We start from the raw sequence: 15440 nt of genomic DNA on the forward strand, positions 1-15440 counted from the left end.
AAACATAGATATGCAATTTTAAAGATTTAACTAAAAGTAGCGCCAAAAAGCAAAGTGCCAACAGAGAGTATCTGGTTGTGCTGGTCTGGGACAAGATCACAAGTTCACGCTGACAGTGAGGGAGCGCAGGCTTGACCCAGGACCAAGATTGGCCCTCTGAGGAGGTCTAGTCTTCTTCTAATCACCTGTAGGTCCAGAAATCGTTCTGAACTGGGGGCCTGGAGGTGCCACATTTATGTCTGGCACTATCTGGTGGGTGGGATTGACTCCAGCTCACATACTAACCAATGGGGTAAAAGGCCCTGGGCCAACCCAACCAACTTTGGGCATTTTGTAGATGGCAAAATTATTTGCCTATACTAGATGTTGGTTCTAAAGTCTGGTGGTGTGTGTGGGTAATGCACTTTGGTAATCCTGATACCCTTCCACATGTACAACTAAAATCCAGTTTGAGGCAGCCACTGTACCATTAATGAACCCAGAGACGAAATTCTGAAGGACAAAATCAGAGACCTTCAGCAACCAGACTGTGAATTCACAAAAATTGACATGGTGACCACGCGGTGCCTGCCGCTTTGTGTATGCAAATGCATACATGCATTTTTAGCATTGTGGCGGGCTGTGCTGAGAGCACCGCCCGCCACAATATTAAAAATGCAGGATGCGCCCGCCACTGTGGCGGGCGCATCCTAATGCCCCCAAAGGGACCCCCGCCCATATGGCGGGCGGTCCCATTATCCAATAGGATGGCGGACGGACTAAGTCCGCCCGTCATCCTAATGACCCCCTAAATTTCTACATGTCGCACTTTCGAATGCCATGCACAATGCCTTGTGGGTGACCTGGCCTCTCAAGGGGTGTTTTATTAATGTTTAAATGGTAGGTTTTAACCTGTCAAAAGGGTTTATTTTGACAGATCAAATTATAGTTTTTACATTGCTACTGTCAGGCTTCAACGGTAGGTCTGAAGCCATGTTTGCAGTGCCATTTAAAGTGAATGGTGCAATAGGTGCTGCGGCCAACTAGTGACATTTAGCTTACATGATCTCAGTACACACCTTATGGCCAACTTAAATATGCCAAATGGAGTTATGCCACCTTGACCATTTTTCAAAGGGGAGCACAGGCACTTTACTACAGGTTAGCAGGGGTAAAGTGTGCAGTTCTATAGCCAGCAAAAACAGATGCAGCAAAAATCTAGGTGTACATCACACAAAAGATAGGCATTTCCCACTTAATACAGAGACTTTGATACAAACAAAATTATAGAATATACCAACAGAGCTGCCACCAATAAAACTAAAATCAGAGAAGCCAAGGATAGCTACTTCTCTGGTCTTTTCTCCCAAACTGTTACCATGTGGAAATAATTCTTCCATATTGTTTCAGAACAATCTCCTTCAGCTACCTTGCAACACTCTAAACAGTTATGTGATGATTATGGTCAGATCTTCAACAAGAATACATTAATACATGGCAACATCCAGGCAGAAGCAAATCCTACACCTGATAGTCTTCCTATGACCATTCATAATATCCAAACTGTAACTTCTTTAAACTCTTTCACACCAATTGATGGAATCTGATCTCTATGCTCTGTTACAAGCTAGCATCCAAACAGCTTATGCTTAGATAAATTCATGAAACCTAATTTCTCTTTAATAAAATTAAACTTTGTCTAGGTCAATTTATTTTTCGAATCACATGGAAAACTGCCATTGCGATATCCCTTTAAAAAAGAAATTGACCCACAATATCTCAAAAATGTTTAATCAATTTCTCTACTACCATTCATTGGCTTACATTTGACAAAATTGGTTTTCAAACAGCTGCAGCGATTTGACAAATACAATACTCTTTTGAATGCTCTCCAAACTATATTATTGCTTTGACAGAGAATGAAACTGGTAATCCTACTGGTTTTGGATAACCTTTGATGCCTGATCACCAACGTGGGTGTCAGAGCAATGGAATATTTAGCCTTTCCAGCAGCCTACAATAGCATACATCGTTCCATCCCCCAAGAAGCTCTAGAAGAAATAGAGGCTATGGGGCCAAGTCATCAAATGGATTAAATCATTTCAATCTGACTGTCGCCAGATCACTAAGTTACCACCTTTTCATTACACACCTGAACAATTGAACAGTGTTCTCCCACCCAGGTCAGGACCACCCCTTCCCACTTATTTAATCCACTGTCCTACGACATCTAGGGGTAATTTTGTATATGTATGTGGATAACACTTAAATCTTACATCAAATGTAAACCGACTTTGACCAACTTCCATGCTGTTACATGCTATTGGATGTTTTCTAAGACACTGCAGTCAACAGGGACTATCTGTCCCAGTAATCCGGGTCAGGGGAGCGGAAGAAGCAGCCACTCTGTGCGGGAGCCTTTTCCTGAAATGCTATGAAGCACCATCATTGCCTAGCTGTGTGGGAAATGCTCGGGCCGTACCAGGGCCACTGCCGGGCCGGGGGCAGAGCCATCCACACCTGTCAAAGCCAGGATAAGGCAGTGCAGAGCCACCCCCTTGTTGGCACTGGCCTTTTAGGATAAACGTGGTTAGTCTCTTGCCGGGAGTCAAAGTACGATGATTCTTCCCGCGTATTCATTAAATTGTGAAAAAATGTTAGCAGGGCGACATCAATTTGATCTTGTCCTTTTCTCGACTTATCTCCTGTTGATCCTAATTGTTTATTTATTTACCTTCAAATTCAATTTTAAATGGGGAAAAGAAAAGTGGTTACTAGCCCCAGAGGTTCTACTTCCCCCAAAAAAACATGCAGCAGATAACTGCACGTTTAAGTGATGTTGACAACTTAATAGAGGACATGGAATGCCTACTGAAGACTAATGCATCTCACAAGGAGGGCTTAATCAGAGAGAAAAAAGTGTCTACTATTTTGAGAAAAAGGTTTAGTCACTCAGGGCAAGTTAACAATCAGCCAAACAGCAATTTAATGAAAAATTGTCCATTCACAACTTGGATGAATATTTATGTTTCCATGACACAGAAATTGTGGATTCAAAACCTCATGTAGATTGCTAAAAACAGATATAGGGGCAGATTTATGTTAACTGGCGCATCCCCAGGGATGCGCCAGTTAACGTGCGCCACAGTGCCCCACAGCTCCGCCACCCATGGTGCGCCGCATTTATAATGCGGCGCACCATGGTGCAAAAACGGCACAGATGCGTGGCGCATCTGTGCCGGAAATGTATCGCATTGCTGGAGTTGCGTCGCAAGCGCGACGCAGCTCCAGCAAGGCTCGGGGGTACACCATCTGCACAATGCTGCGTCAAGACCTACGCCTGCTTCAAGCAGGCGCAGGGTTTTGACGCAGCATTGCCCTGAAAGTGACTGAGTGAAATCTCATAGATTTCACTCAGCCACTTTCAGGAGGCGTTCCTGCGCAGGAACGCCTCCTTATGGCGCAGTGCTTTACAATGTGACACATCTCCTAGATGCGTCACGTTGTAAATAGGGCGCATTGTTTGCGCTGCAGTTGCGTCAAATGAAGTGACGCAATTGCGGCGCAAAGAGGCACAACGGCCTCATAAATCTGCCCCACTATGTTTTGCAGCCTAAAACCAAATTTGTTCACCCATTTTTTCAGCAACCATCAAGCTCCTCTAATAAATGTAGGGCCGATGAATTGACTATTGAAATTGGATTGCCAGCACTTACTGAGGCAGTTGGTGTCATCAATGTTTTGGAAGAGGAGATACATGATTTAAAATTAGCAATATTCAAGCTAACAAGCTTATTGGTCAAAACACCCTGGAGGTCTTGTAACAACCACAAAACATCAAAATACTTCAAATGATGATCCTACTGCTATCTCGGGTCCCAGAGGAATCGTCAATGACACATTTAATGCCCAAACCTTCTTTTAAATACAGATAAGTCACCACTAGGGTAGGCCCTTGACAGCCCAGAGGGCAGGGTGCAATGTAATAAACAGGTAAGACGTACATTTAAGTTTTACATGTCCTGCTGGTGAAACACTCCTAAATTAGTTTTTTTGTTACTGCAAGGAGTATCTCTCCCCCAAGATAACAGTGACGTTTCTTTATTACATTTTATAAGTGCAATTTCCAAATGGGAAGATAGAAAGAGTTCATGTTGGTGTCTCTATAATCCTTATTTTAAATACTAACATGGTGAAGTCGGATTTTAAATTACAAATCTGAAAATGACACTTTTAGAAAGTTGGCATTTTCTTTCCTTAGCCATTTGGTGCCCGAAGCCTGTTTCTGGGTCACATGACTAGGTATGGGTGACAGTTGGCTGTGTGTATTTGTCCTAGAGTGTCACATTCAATTGTAGCCTAGGTGTCTCTGTGGGGTTATTTATAAAGTGCAACTGTTACTCCGAGGAGTGTTGTGGCCCTACTGCAGAAAGAGTATCAGCGGGGGAATAGAAGGGAAAGACCTACGGACTGGAAAAAAGCCAGGCCTTAAGTTTTTTATGAAACACAGGAGTCACCTTGATGCATCTGAGTGTCAGTGGAAGTTGATTCCAGAGGGAGGGGCACAGAAAAGAGAGGTCTTGGCCCCCTGATCATGCTATCCTGATTCACGGAATTCTAGTGAGACAAAGATTTACAGACAAAGGATTCTCTGGGTGGTGTAGAACTTAATTCTGTCTTGTAGGCGGCATGGGCCAGATCAGGGCAGGGCTTTCTGGCCCCCAAGCTTTGTCTTAAAAATAATCTTCTTCTTCACCAGGAGCCATTGAAGACACTATCAATCAGGTAGTTGGGCAGGCCTGAATAGAGTCCATTCCCATAGTCAAGTTGTGAAAGTATCAGTGCTTGAATCACTTGTTGTCTAGCCGTAAAGGACAGTAGAAACAGAAACTTCCAAAGAAGTCGAAGTAGGGCAAAGCAAGTGCCCGGCACTGAATTAACTTGGGTGTGAAATAGCAGTTGTCCATCAAATTTGAAGCCTATGTTTTTCGACACCAGATTTTGGGTTAGTGGGGGAGCATCTAATGGACAAGAAGACTGCCATGTTTTCTCAGCCTCTGGACCAAAGAAGAGAAGCTCTTTCTTCCAGGCATCACATTTAAGTTGGTTAATGGATAACCATACAAATACCGCTGTGAGACAGTTGCAAATGTTGTCGCCTGGTAAGGCCTTGCTATTCTTCCAGGAGAACAGCAGTTTGGTGTCATCCGCATATGCCATGATTTTTGCCCCTGTGGATTCTGCCAAGGTATCCAAAGTGGTGAGATAGACATTAAATAGAGTCAGACATAATGTAGAACCTTGTGGCACTCACACCCTTAGATTACGGAGGTTGGCAGAAAAAGGGTGCACCATACCTCTTGTCCTCTCTCCTCCAGAAAAGATGCGACCCACTTCCAGATCAGCCCCCTGATTCATACTGAATGGGGACTGGCCAAGTGGATGTGGTGAGAGATCCTATTGAATGCAGCCGATAGATCAAACAAAACCAGTAGCGCCCGATCAGGTGTGACTGGATGGGCCATCACTGACAGGATAGGTGGGAGGAGCTAGGCACAGCCCCACTTAAACTTGAATAGGGAGTGTTCTGCTTTCAAACAAAGGACTGCATGCCACTTGTTGTTAGTCTGGAGCCGGGGCCAGGAAGGCAGGGCATTTTTGCACTTCATAGCATGCCTCTAGAAGCTTCTCCCCACGATGAAGGCACAACTGTATTTATTTATTTATAGGTTTTTTATAGTGCCTGAATCACTCCCAAAGGGGTATCTCAGCGCTTTGGACTGTGCTGCTGGACAGGCTGACCGGCATTATTAGAACAGAGCAGTCTTAAGCAGCTTTCTGAATCGGAGATAGTCAGGACATTGTCTCAGATGAATGGAGAGCTGGGTCCAATAAAGGGGAGTGAGGTAGGAAAAGGCTTTCCCACCCAACCTTGATTACCTGACCCGCTGGACCAAGAGAAGCAATTTGGTTCCTGACCAAAGGGTCCTAGAAGGAACATAATGATTACATTTATTGGCGATATAGAGGGGGCATTGTTATACAAGGCCTTGTGGACGGTAAAGCAGATTTTGAATTTAACCCGCTTGCACATGGGAAGCCAATGAATCTGTTAAAGGAGAATGAGGGAGGCAGTTTTCGGGGGGCATTCAAGACAAAGCGCGCTGCGGTGTTCTGAACCATCTGCAAAACTGCTTTTGTGAGGACTCATTAGCTGAGACCAGGAGAGCGTTGCCGTAGTCTAAGCGGCATACTACCATTATCTGAATGATGGTTTTGCATGTAGAATCTGGAGGAAAAGGAAAAACTCACGGTAATAAACCAAACACGTAGAAGCAGGAGCCAGCAGTATAAGCAGCATGCTCCTTTGTGGTCAAGCTCTGATCTAGGTGGATGCCCAGGTTTTTAACAAGGGCCTTAAGGGCAGGGGGTGCCAAGGGCTACCGGCCACCACTTTGGTGTCTACAGCAAAGGTGCCTCTCCGAATAGCATAATCTCCGTCTTCCCTGCGTTGAGTTGGAGAAAATTGCTTCTCATCCAATTTGATATGGCTATCATTCCCCAAGAGAAGGTAGACTGAACAAAACGAGAAGAGGAGCTGAGTGTCATCAACCTATGAAATAGGCGTAATGCCACAGGTCCTGATGAGGTTAGCCAAGGGAGCAACATAGATGTCGAACAAGGTAGGGCTCAAACATGAGCCCTGGGGTACTCCCTTGGTCAGTTCCATCATCTTTGACCGAAAAGAGCCTAAATTGATGGTCTGAGAACGGGAGGAAAGGAAGCTAGTCATCCACTGAAGAGCAGGTCCTCTGAGTCCAATCTCCTCCAATCTCCTGAGCAAGATATGGTGGGAGACCATGTTGAATGCAGCAGAGAGGTCCAACAGCACAAGAATCATTGAATGGCCGCTGTCTAAGGTCATCCTGATATTATCCGTGACATGCAAAAGGGCAGACTATGTGCTATATTTGGGCCTGAAACCAGATTGAGAGGAATCCAAACTACCAGTAGATTCGACATGGTCAGACAGATATTTAATAATGTATTTTTCCAATACTTTTCTCAGGAGAGGTAGTAAAGAAATGGGACGGAGATTGGAAAGATCTTCCATAGGTACCTTGGTGTTCTTACGGATAGGGATGATCTGTGCCGCCTTCCATTCCAGAGGACGATAATCCTTTCTCATAGAGAGGTCGTGAAGCGTGCCTATGGGGGACGACAATTGATAAGAAAGGGAGGCAGCGACTTTAGCTGGAATGAAGTCAAGGGGGAGCCAAATTTTACTGTGCGTAGTAACGCTTCCACATCCTGGGAGATCATAGGGGAAAGCTCTCCAGCAGCTGGGTTTTAGCGGATGCCAACGGGTCAAAAAGCATGGCATCCGGTTGCTGGCTCTCTGAGGGAAAGATCTTATCGTAAATGAGCTCAATTTTCTGTGTAAATACTGAGTAATTTCATCGCAGAAAGCTTGGGAATGGGCCTCAAGATTGTCACAGGCCTTAGGACTGGTCGAAGAACTTGAGAATCTGGAATAGAGCATTCACAGCCTGGGTTAGCTGTAAAGCAATTAAAGGCTTTCTCGCAGCCTTTATATTTTTATGGTAGTTGAAGAGGGCTGTCCTAAATCTGTCTTTGTCCCTCTCATCATGAGATCTATGCCATCGTCTCTCCAGATTTTTACACTGCTTTTTTTCGGCACGGAGCTCATGAGAGAATCAGGCTGTCTGAGGGTGCCTAACTGAGTTGGGAAATGGTTTTAGAGGCACAAGCAGATCAATGGCACTTTTAACAGTGGAGTTATACTGGGCTAAGCCATCCTCAGTGTTGGAAGGTTCAACTTTCCAAGGTGCCGAAAAAGCAGCCAGGAAAAGGTCTGAGGAGATTTTATGCCATGGCATGCGGACACTATGATCACTATGAGAGGCGGAGGGGGATGCAACAGCCACCCTGGGACCCTGGAATACTCTGTGTCAAGCTACCAGGGTGTTGATCACAGGTTAATTTGTGGTTTGCTTGTGCCTTACCCTGACTAGGATTGTGATTGCTGCTTAAACAGGGCTCCCACCCCAGTCAACCAGTAACCCAGTTCTAACAATATTTGTATGAGATTAAAGTTCTTAAACTATCTCTGGGTGCCATTGAAAGCAAAGTTTCTTTAAGAAACAAAGTTGTACATTAGATACCCAATGCTGACCACTGTTACGCAGTTGTTTGCTCTGATATTGTCACTGTAAAACAACGTTTTGTAAATGGGAGCCAGTGGAATTGCATGTATACAGCTTGATTATGTTTGAGCAACGTGCCTCCCACTAGGGTGCCGAAATCCAATTCAAGATGAAACTCCCTAGTAATAGCCCAGAGAGATTAAAGCACAATATTAGAAGTAGTGAGAAGTCAATATGACACAACCAAGGGCTGAAACATTGCCCTCAGGAAGGGATATAACAGCATTAGATTGACACCCACCTGTACTTTCTGTTCCAGGGAAGATTAGAACCTCATAGGTTATGATCTAGGTACCAATTGTACTAACCATGAAGACAATGTAACTATTTTGATACCCATACAAGAAAATCTAACCAAAATCACAATCCCATAGAGAGTAACTTCGCCCATGAAATAGTGCCCTTCACTAAGAATGATACTCTGGCAAAGCATGAGAAGAAAACATCTTCAGCTCAATAAATAAATCTATTAAACTGGAATGACCCAAGAATTAAATCAGAATTAGCTGGCGATGATTGAGGCCAATATATGGACATACATCATTTATGGCTCTTTCAAGAGAGAGACTTCGTCCAGTAGCCAGATACATGGATTAGGCTTTAATACTTATAGTATTGAGGTCCAAGTCCAAATCCAAGATGGAGGGCTAATCAGTGGGGGGAAATGGTCCCTTGATTTTTCATTCAAGAAAGTTGATATAGCCTACCCGGATTTATTAGTACTCAGATTGATACCTAAACAATGGAGTCCTTATCTTCTAGTAAATATTAGGGGTGGGAAGAAGTTGCGTGAGGGACTTATGCGGAGAGGCACGGAGATTGAACCAATCTCCGCACTCTCCGACTCCACATGCGCATTCCTTGCCAGGAATGCGCATGCGCAGGCTCCCGCGCATGCGCAGTTCCCAGAAGAAGGCGCGATGGACACGGATACGCCGCCGATAAGTTAAGTTTATTTGAAATGTTATTTAAGGCTTTTTAATATTATTTAATAGTGTGGGCGGGAGGCCAACTTCCGTTACGCCCTGACAGTGTGCGAAAATTTGCCTAATTTCTCCGTCTACATTGCGAAAGGTGGAAGGGGCAAATCTCTGCACATTCCGTGGGCGAAACAGAGATGTCCGCCCACCCCTAGTAAATATTTACACAAGAAACACTCCATGTATTAAAGAATCTGTGACTCTTAAAATCTTGGATAACATTCATTGTGAAAAGTACCACGTGATTATGAAGGGAGATATAAATGCTTCCTTTGAGCCCTATGATCCCTGCAAGATTTAATAAAAGAAGAGGATGAGAATTAGGGTCCTCCCCCAAGTACCTAAACCATGGAGAAAGACAATGAGCGATGCTGGCTTACAAGTAATGGACTACGTAGTGTCCCATAGTCTAAGTGGTTGCTATCCAGCCAACCATAGTGCTGACTTTTGGGAGAGGAAAATATGAAAGCAACATTGGTTTTATTCTGATTGATCTTGGAATTTGGCACAAAATAGCAGATATGAAGGTCATCGAAAGAACAGAAAGTGACTATGATCCAGTCTTGCTAGAATTATAGGGGCCCCAAATGATAGACCTGACATGTCGTGATGCATTTCCTTCTGAAACAATAGTGTTAACTAACAATAGACAAAATGTAAAATGAGTGGATATATTTGTCAGAGAATTTCATGCAATCGACTTATTGTATTTTAATTACAGCTTATGCCTCTTTAGAGGATGTGGCCTGTACAATCTCTCAAATGATGTTTGCTCAGAAGACTTATTTCTTAAATCCAAAGTCTTTCAGGAGATATTAAAAACCATAAACATCTTCCCAAAACACATGAATGGTTTTACTATGATTCCAGAGATGCAAATACTGAACTCATTAAAGCTATAAAAGATAAGGATAGGAATAGCAGAATAGAATGTAGGCAGAAGGACTAAACCATTATTAAAACCTTTAAGATCAATTGTGAAAACTAAATCTTGTTAGATTTGCTAGATATGGTAAGACAAAGGATAGTAGGGGGTTTTGGCACCTAATGACACATAGAGGGCCAGGGACCATTCACATCTGGAAACCCACATACAACCAGGGGAGTAGGTAGAACATTTTTCAGCACTTTATTTTGAATCTCCATGTGAAGGGAATTCTAAAGATATACTGACAAAAGCATCTAGAGAAAATGGAGGGGTTGATAGACAGATGTTAATGTTTACATTAGAGGAAACCTTAAATCGAATTCATGCGCACAAATCTGGAAAAGCCTGTGGTCTTGATAAGATCCCTTCAGATCTATATTGTGCAGAACCATTAATATGGGGACCCTACATAAAAAAATAATCTAATGCCATAGTTGCATGAGCCCCAATCCCTAACTCTTGCAAGTGAGCAGAAATTATACACATTTTAACCTCATCACTGCGGCGCGAATTCCACCGCAGTGCTGAACATTCTGATCGCGGGCGTGGTCATGACGGCTCCCGGCCATCATCAGCACAAACCCACCGTGACTCATGACGGCCGGGAGCCGTCATGAGCATCGAAGAGGTTATGGACTAGATTTACCCCATCCAATTACTGTTCCATAAGCGTTATTGATAACATCCAAAATGTTTACAGCAAGCAAGTTGTCATAAGACTTTGGGAGTGGGTACCTGAAAATAAGGTGCTTACCCAATTCCAAGGTGCTGTAAAGCAAACACTAGCACACTAGACCAGGTGCTATGCTTTCTGACCACAAAGTTGTAAACAGTAGACATAGATTAGGGCAGTCTGTATGTCTCTTTTGTAGATGTGCGCACTGCATTTGACCTAGTTCCAAGGGGGAAGCTATTGGAGTTTTTTAGATAAAATGGGGGTCCCAACGAGCCTTCTGCACTTCATTAAACAGCCATAGATGGATAACTTTATCAAGGTCAGGAGCGCCCAAATGGGGAAACCACAGAGGATATCCCAAACAGAGGGATTGCGTTCTGCCACCTACCCTTTTAGTGGTGTTTAATAAAGTCTGCAATAAATATTTAAAGGATTGTGAATAAGAGTCACCAAATTAGCTAGTTGGAATGTTCTGTTCCAGAATTATTGCTGACCATGCCTTTCACCTCTCAAAAATCCCAAAGGGCTTAAGTATCCTCCTGGAGGGATTCAATCTTTTTTGTAAGAGGCTTGGCTGGAAACAAATGGAGCCAAAACCAAATACATGTTGTTTAACTCCTGAAAAATAACAAAGGGTAGTGTAGCCCTGGAAGGTAAAGTTTTGGAGAAGGTAGCCAAATTTGACTACATAGAGGGGAGATTTACCGATTCTCAATACTGGAAAGCCCTAATTTAGAAAAGATCTTCAGCAGTTATTCGATTTACTACCTGAGTGTCTACTTGTTCTATATCTATATCTCCGGCAGTCGAAATCTACAAGGCGCAAGTCCATGATGCAGCCCTCTAATATGTGGAACAGTGGGGCAACTTTAAGCTGGACACACTTGATAAAGGAGAGAATATCTTTATTAGATCATTGCTGAAAACTTCCAACCAGTGCACCACTGATCCAACTAAGGGATCCATTAGGATATAGGGTGGATCGCCACCACCCGCATGGCGTTGGCAATCTGCCCTACATCCTACCCCCCGTCACCCAGTTCCCCCGCCATATTAGTATGGCGGGGTGGACCCCAGCGGACGGAAAGACCGTCCGCCGGTTTTCCGCTGGTCGACCGGGTGGAAAAGGGGCTATATATCTGGTGGCGGTGTCTGCTAGACACCGCCATCCATATTAGCATGGAAGTGGGAAGCAGCCTTTAATGCCGCCATGGAAAAGCATGCAGAATTTGCTTTAAGGGGCCCATTACAGGCCCCCAGGGTATTGGGTTAGGGGGTGCACATGGACCCCGGCGGACGGAAAGACAGTCTGCCTGTTTTCCGCTAGTTGGCTTCTGTTGGACCTGGCCCTTTTTGGCAGGTTCACCCCGAAACTTTTTTGCTTTTTCCTAGCCTGTTTCTGTGACCTGGTGTTGGTGATTTTAGGCCTCTGCGCACTTTTTCACTGTGGTACAGTGTAAAGTGCGTGAGCTCTCTGCGTGTGTGGTGGGAGTGACCTGCCCTCCCATAGGAATGAATGGGGAATATGTATGACCATGGTAGTTCCTGATGTGTGGGGAGCGCAGGGTTGAGTTTGATATGTGCAAACTCGTGAGATTGAATGCTGCACAATGATATATGCGGCATGATTGTGTCTAGTGTAGAAGTGCCACTTTTAGAAGTTGGCATATTTGTGTAATTTGTGTCTGGCGTGTGATTGGCTGGTGAGCCTGGCTCCAAGACACTGGGAGGGTCTGCCCCGGTGGTGAATGGAGTATCTAGCATGCTAATGTGAGGGGAGGGGTGCACCTGGGCCTGAATAGGGCTGGGCTTTCCCCACACAATGCTGGCTCCACTCCCTGTGGTGCGTCTGATGTCCCTAGCCTGGCCTGTGACAGGAGTTCCCTATAACCAGTTGCAGCTGGTTCTCACACTGCCTGCACCCTGCTAGAGAAAGGATTTCACTGTATAAAAAGGGGCCGTGTCCCCTTACAAAATGTTCTTGTTTCTGACTTGAATCCTGCCAGGGGCGTGCTGCTGCTTGGGCCCAGGGGAAGGCTTGCCTCCCTGGGCCCTGCTCAGCCCCTGGATATCTGATGGACTTTTTTGGGACCCTTCTTCCTGACCCTGAAAGCCTTGTCCTGTGGTATCCTGCTTGTGTTGGGACCCTCCTTGTTATGGGGGTCATGTCTGGGGCCTTTTATGATGTCTATGACCCCACCGCCTAGAGAGCGCTTTATTCTACTTTTCCTGAGGCAGAGTGCTGTCGTTTTCCCTCTGTGAGAAGCGCTCCTGCCCTTTATGTGCCAAGTGCGCAGGTGCCACCCTGCGTCTTTATCGAGTATATATATATTTTTATTCACGGGTGCCCACCCCATTTATGGGTGCCTTAGCGAGTGCCCACCTCGCTTCTATGTTTATTTTGAACTTTGAGGGTGTCCACCCCTCGTTATTGCCTCCGTTAAAGTCGCCGCAGCCCGGGGAAAAACGCCGGAAGGAGATGTCCTGCCCGCTGCCTGGTTGTGGTCGGGGCCGGGAGGACGTTGTTTCCGCTTCCCCCTGCCTGGGGGAAGCCATGCTGTGCCCTTCCGGTCTCACGTGAGGAGAGGGAGACCGGAGATGCTGCAGCCGAGGGAGAAGTAAGGCCAGGAGCAAGCAGGTGTAGTCCGCGGGGCTCCCGTGCTACGGTAGAGCCCCGCCTGCTGCCAAGTCCCGCCTGTGGTCGTGAGGAGAAGGAGACGCGCTGCACCGCCGACCCGAGAAGCCCGGTGAGTGAGAAAGGGCTGGGAGAGGAGCTGCGGGCAGGTTCAGAGTGCCGGAGGAGGCACAGTTGTCTGTAGAGCCTCGCGGGCTCCGGGGGGGGGGGGGACTATCAGCCTGATTCATCAAGCTGAAATCAGCTCGCAAAGGGCCAGATTCTCAGAATATGGCCCTTTGCGAGTGCGATTTTTGCATTTGGGATTCATCATCCCAAATGGAAAAATCGCTATTTAGAAATTCGCAAATTTGCGAGGAATAGCATTTAAGGAATCTCTATTAGGGATTCCTTAAATGCTATTCTCGAAATCGCAAAATTCGGCCGCTATTTACCGCGAGGTCAAACCTCGTGGTAAATAGCGAAAACTTAGAATAATGCTTTTAAAAGCATTTTTCTAAGTTGCGTGTTACACACACACATGTCCTTAGGACATGTGTGTGCGCAACACCTGTTGAAAAGTGCATTTAAGGGGTGCTACAGGGTGTCCTTTGGACACCCCTGGCACCCTTCAAATCGCAATCTTATTTGCGATTAGCAAATTGCTAATCGCAAATAAGGAATACTCCCCATTCATTCCTATGGGCCTTTTGGCCCATAGGAATGAATGGCGAGTTATTCCTTATTTGCGATTAGCAATTTGCTAATCGCAAATAAGGAATCTGTAGGAATCGCATTTAATTTTGCGATTCCTACATGAATCCCGTTTGGCGAGTCTGCAATAGCGATTCCTTATGAATCGCTATTTCAGACTCGCAAAACGGGTCTTTCATGAATCTGGCCGTTTATCTCTTGATTTCAAGAAGGACTCCAACGAAGGGGGCACATCGGGGCATTGTTGGTTTATGCCATGCCTGTCAAGGCTCCAGCAACCCCCGGGGCATTTCCGTTGTTACGAGCCCGAGAGGCTCAGGGCACAGTTTTGATGGATGTAGGAGCCCCGAGGCTCCCAGGGGCATTTCTGTGGTTTGAACCCCGAGGCTTGTGGGGGGCATTTCTTTACTTGGAGCCCAGAGAGGCTCGTGGGGGCAATTGCAAGTTTGAGTCCCCCGTGAGGGACTCCAACCAGGCAGCATATTTGTGTTGTTAGAGCCCATGAAGCTCTAAGGGGGCCATATTTGTTTTAAGGAGCCTGAGAGGCTCAAGGGCATGTTTGCCTTAAGGAGCTAGATGGCTCCCTTGCCCCCATTACTTCCCAGAGCCTGTGTGGCTCCTACATGTTGGCGCAGTTCTGTACCTAGGGCCAGTGAGGGCCCTGCCACAGTTTTACTGATGTCTCAGCTGCCCAGCAATTAGTGGGCAGTTGCACCGTTTAGGCGCAATGTGAGTGAGTCCCTGTGTGGGACAGAGATGGCACAGTGGTGCCAGGCCTTCTACAGCTGCGCAGCACTTAGTGCCAGCTCCAACGTTTAGGCCCTGTTGATGTTCTCAGCTGCCCAGCAATTAGTGGGCAGCTGCAACGTTTAGGTTTGCGCCGGTGGCGCACCCCTGACTGGCGCTGCATTGGCAGCGCGCCCTGACATTCTGGACACAGGGCTTTTTGAGTCCCGTTGTTGGATGGCCAGTTGGCCAGAGGGCTGGCATGTGATTTCTGCGCAATGTGGTTGTACTATGTTTTTGATAGTAATTGCCTTAGGTGATGTTTGCGCAATGTGATTATGAGGTTATTTTACCTGTGTAGGTTTATGTTAGTGAGAGCTTATTTCACTATGTGAGTTACGCCCCTAAATGTGAGTTATGCTTAGGGGGAGAGTCTAATGTGTTTAGACTAGTGAGAGATTGCCTACTGTAGTTTTTACCGGTTAGGCCCAAGTGTGAGTAATGCTTAATGTGCTATGACATTATGCCTGTGACACCTCTGAATGTGTTTTATGCATTATGTGTCTTACCTACATCTCTGAATGTTTTTATGCAT

The sequence above is a fragment of the Lissotriton vulgaris genome, chromosome 2_1 (assembly GCF_964263255.1).
Source record: "Lissotriton vulgaris chromosome 2_1, aLisVul1.2, whole genome shotgun sequence".
In the NCBI taxonomy this organism is placed as follows: domain Eukaryota; kingdom Metazoa; phylum Chordata; class Amphibia; order Caudata; family Salamandridae; genus Lissotriton; species Lissotriton vulgaris.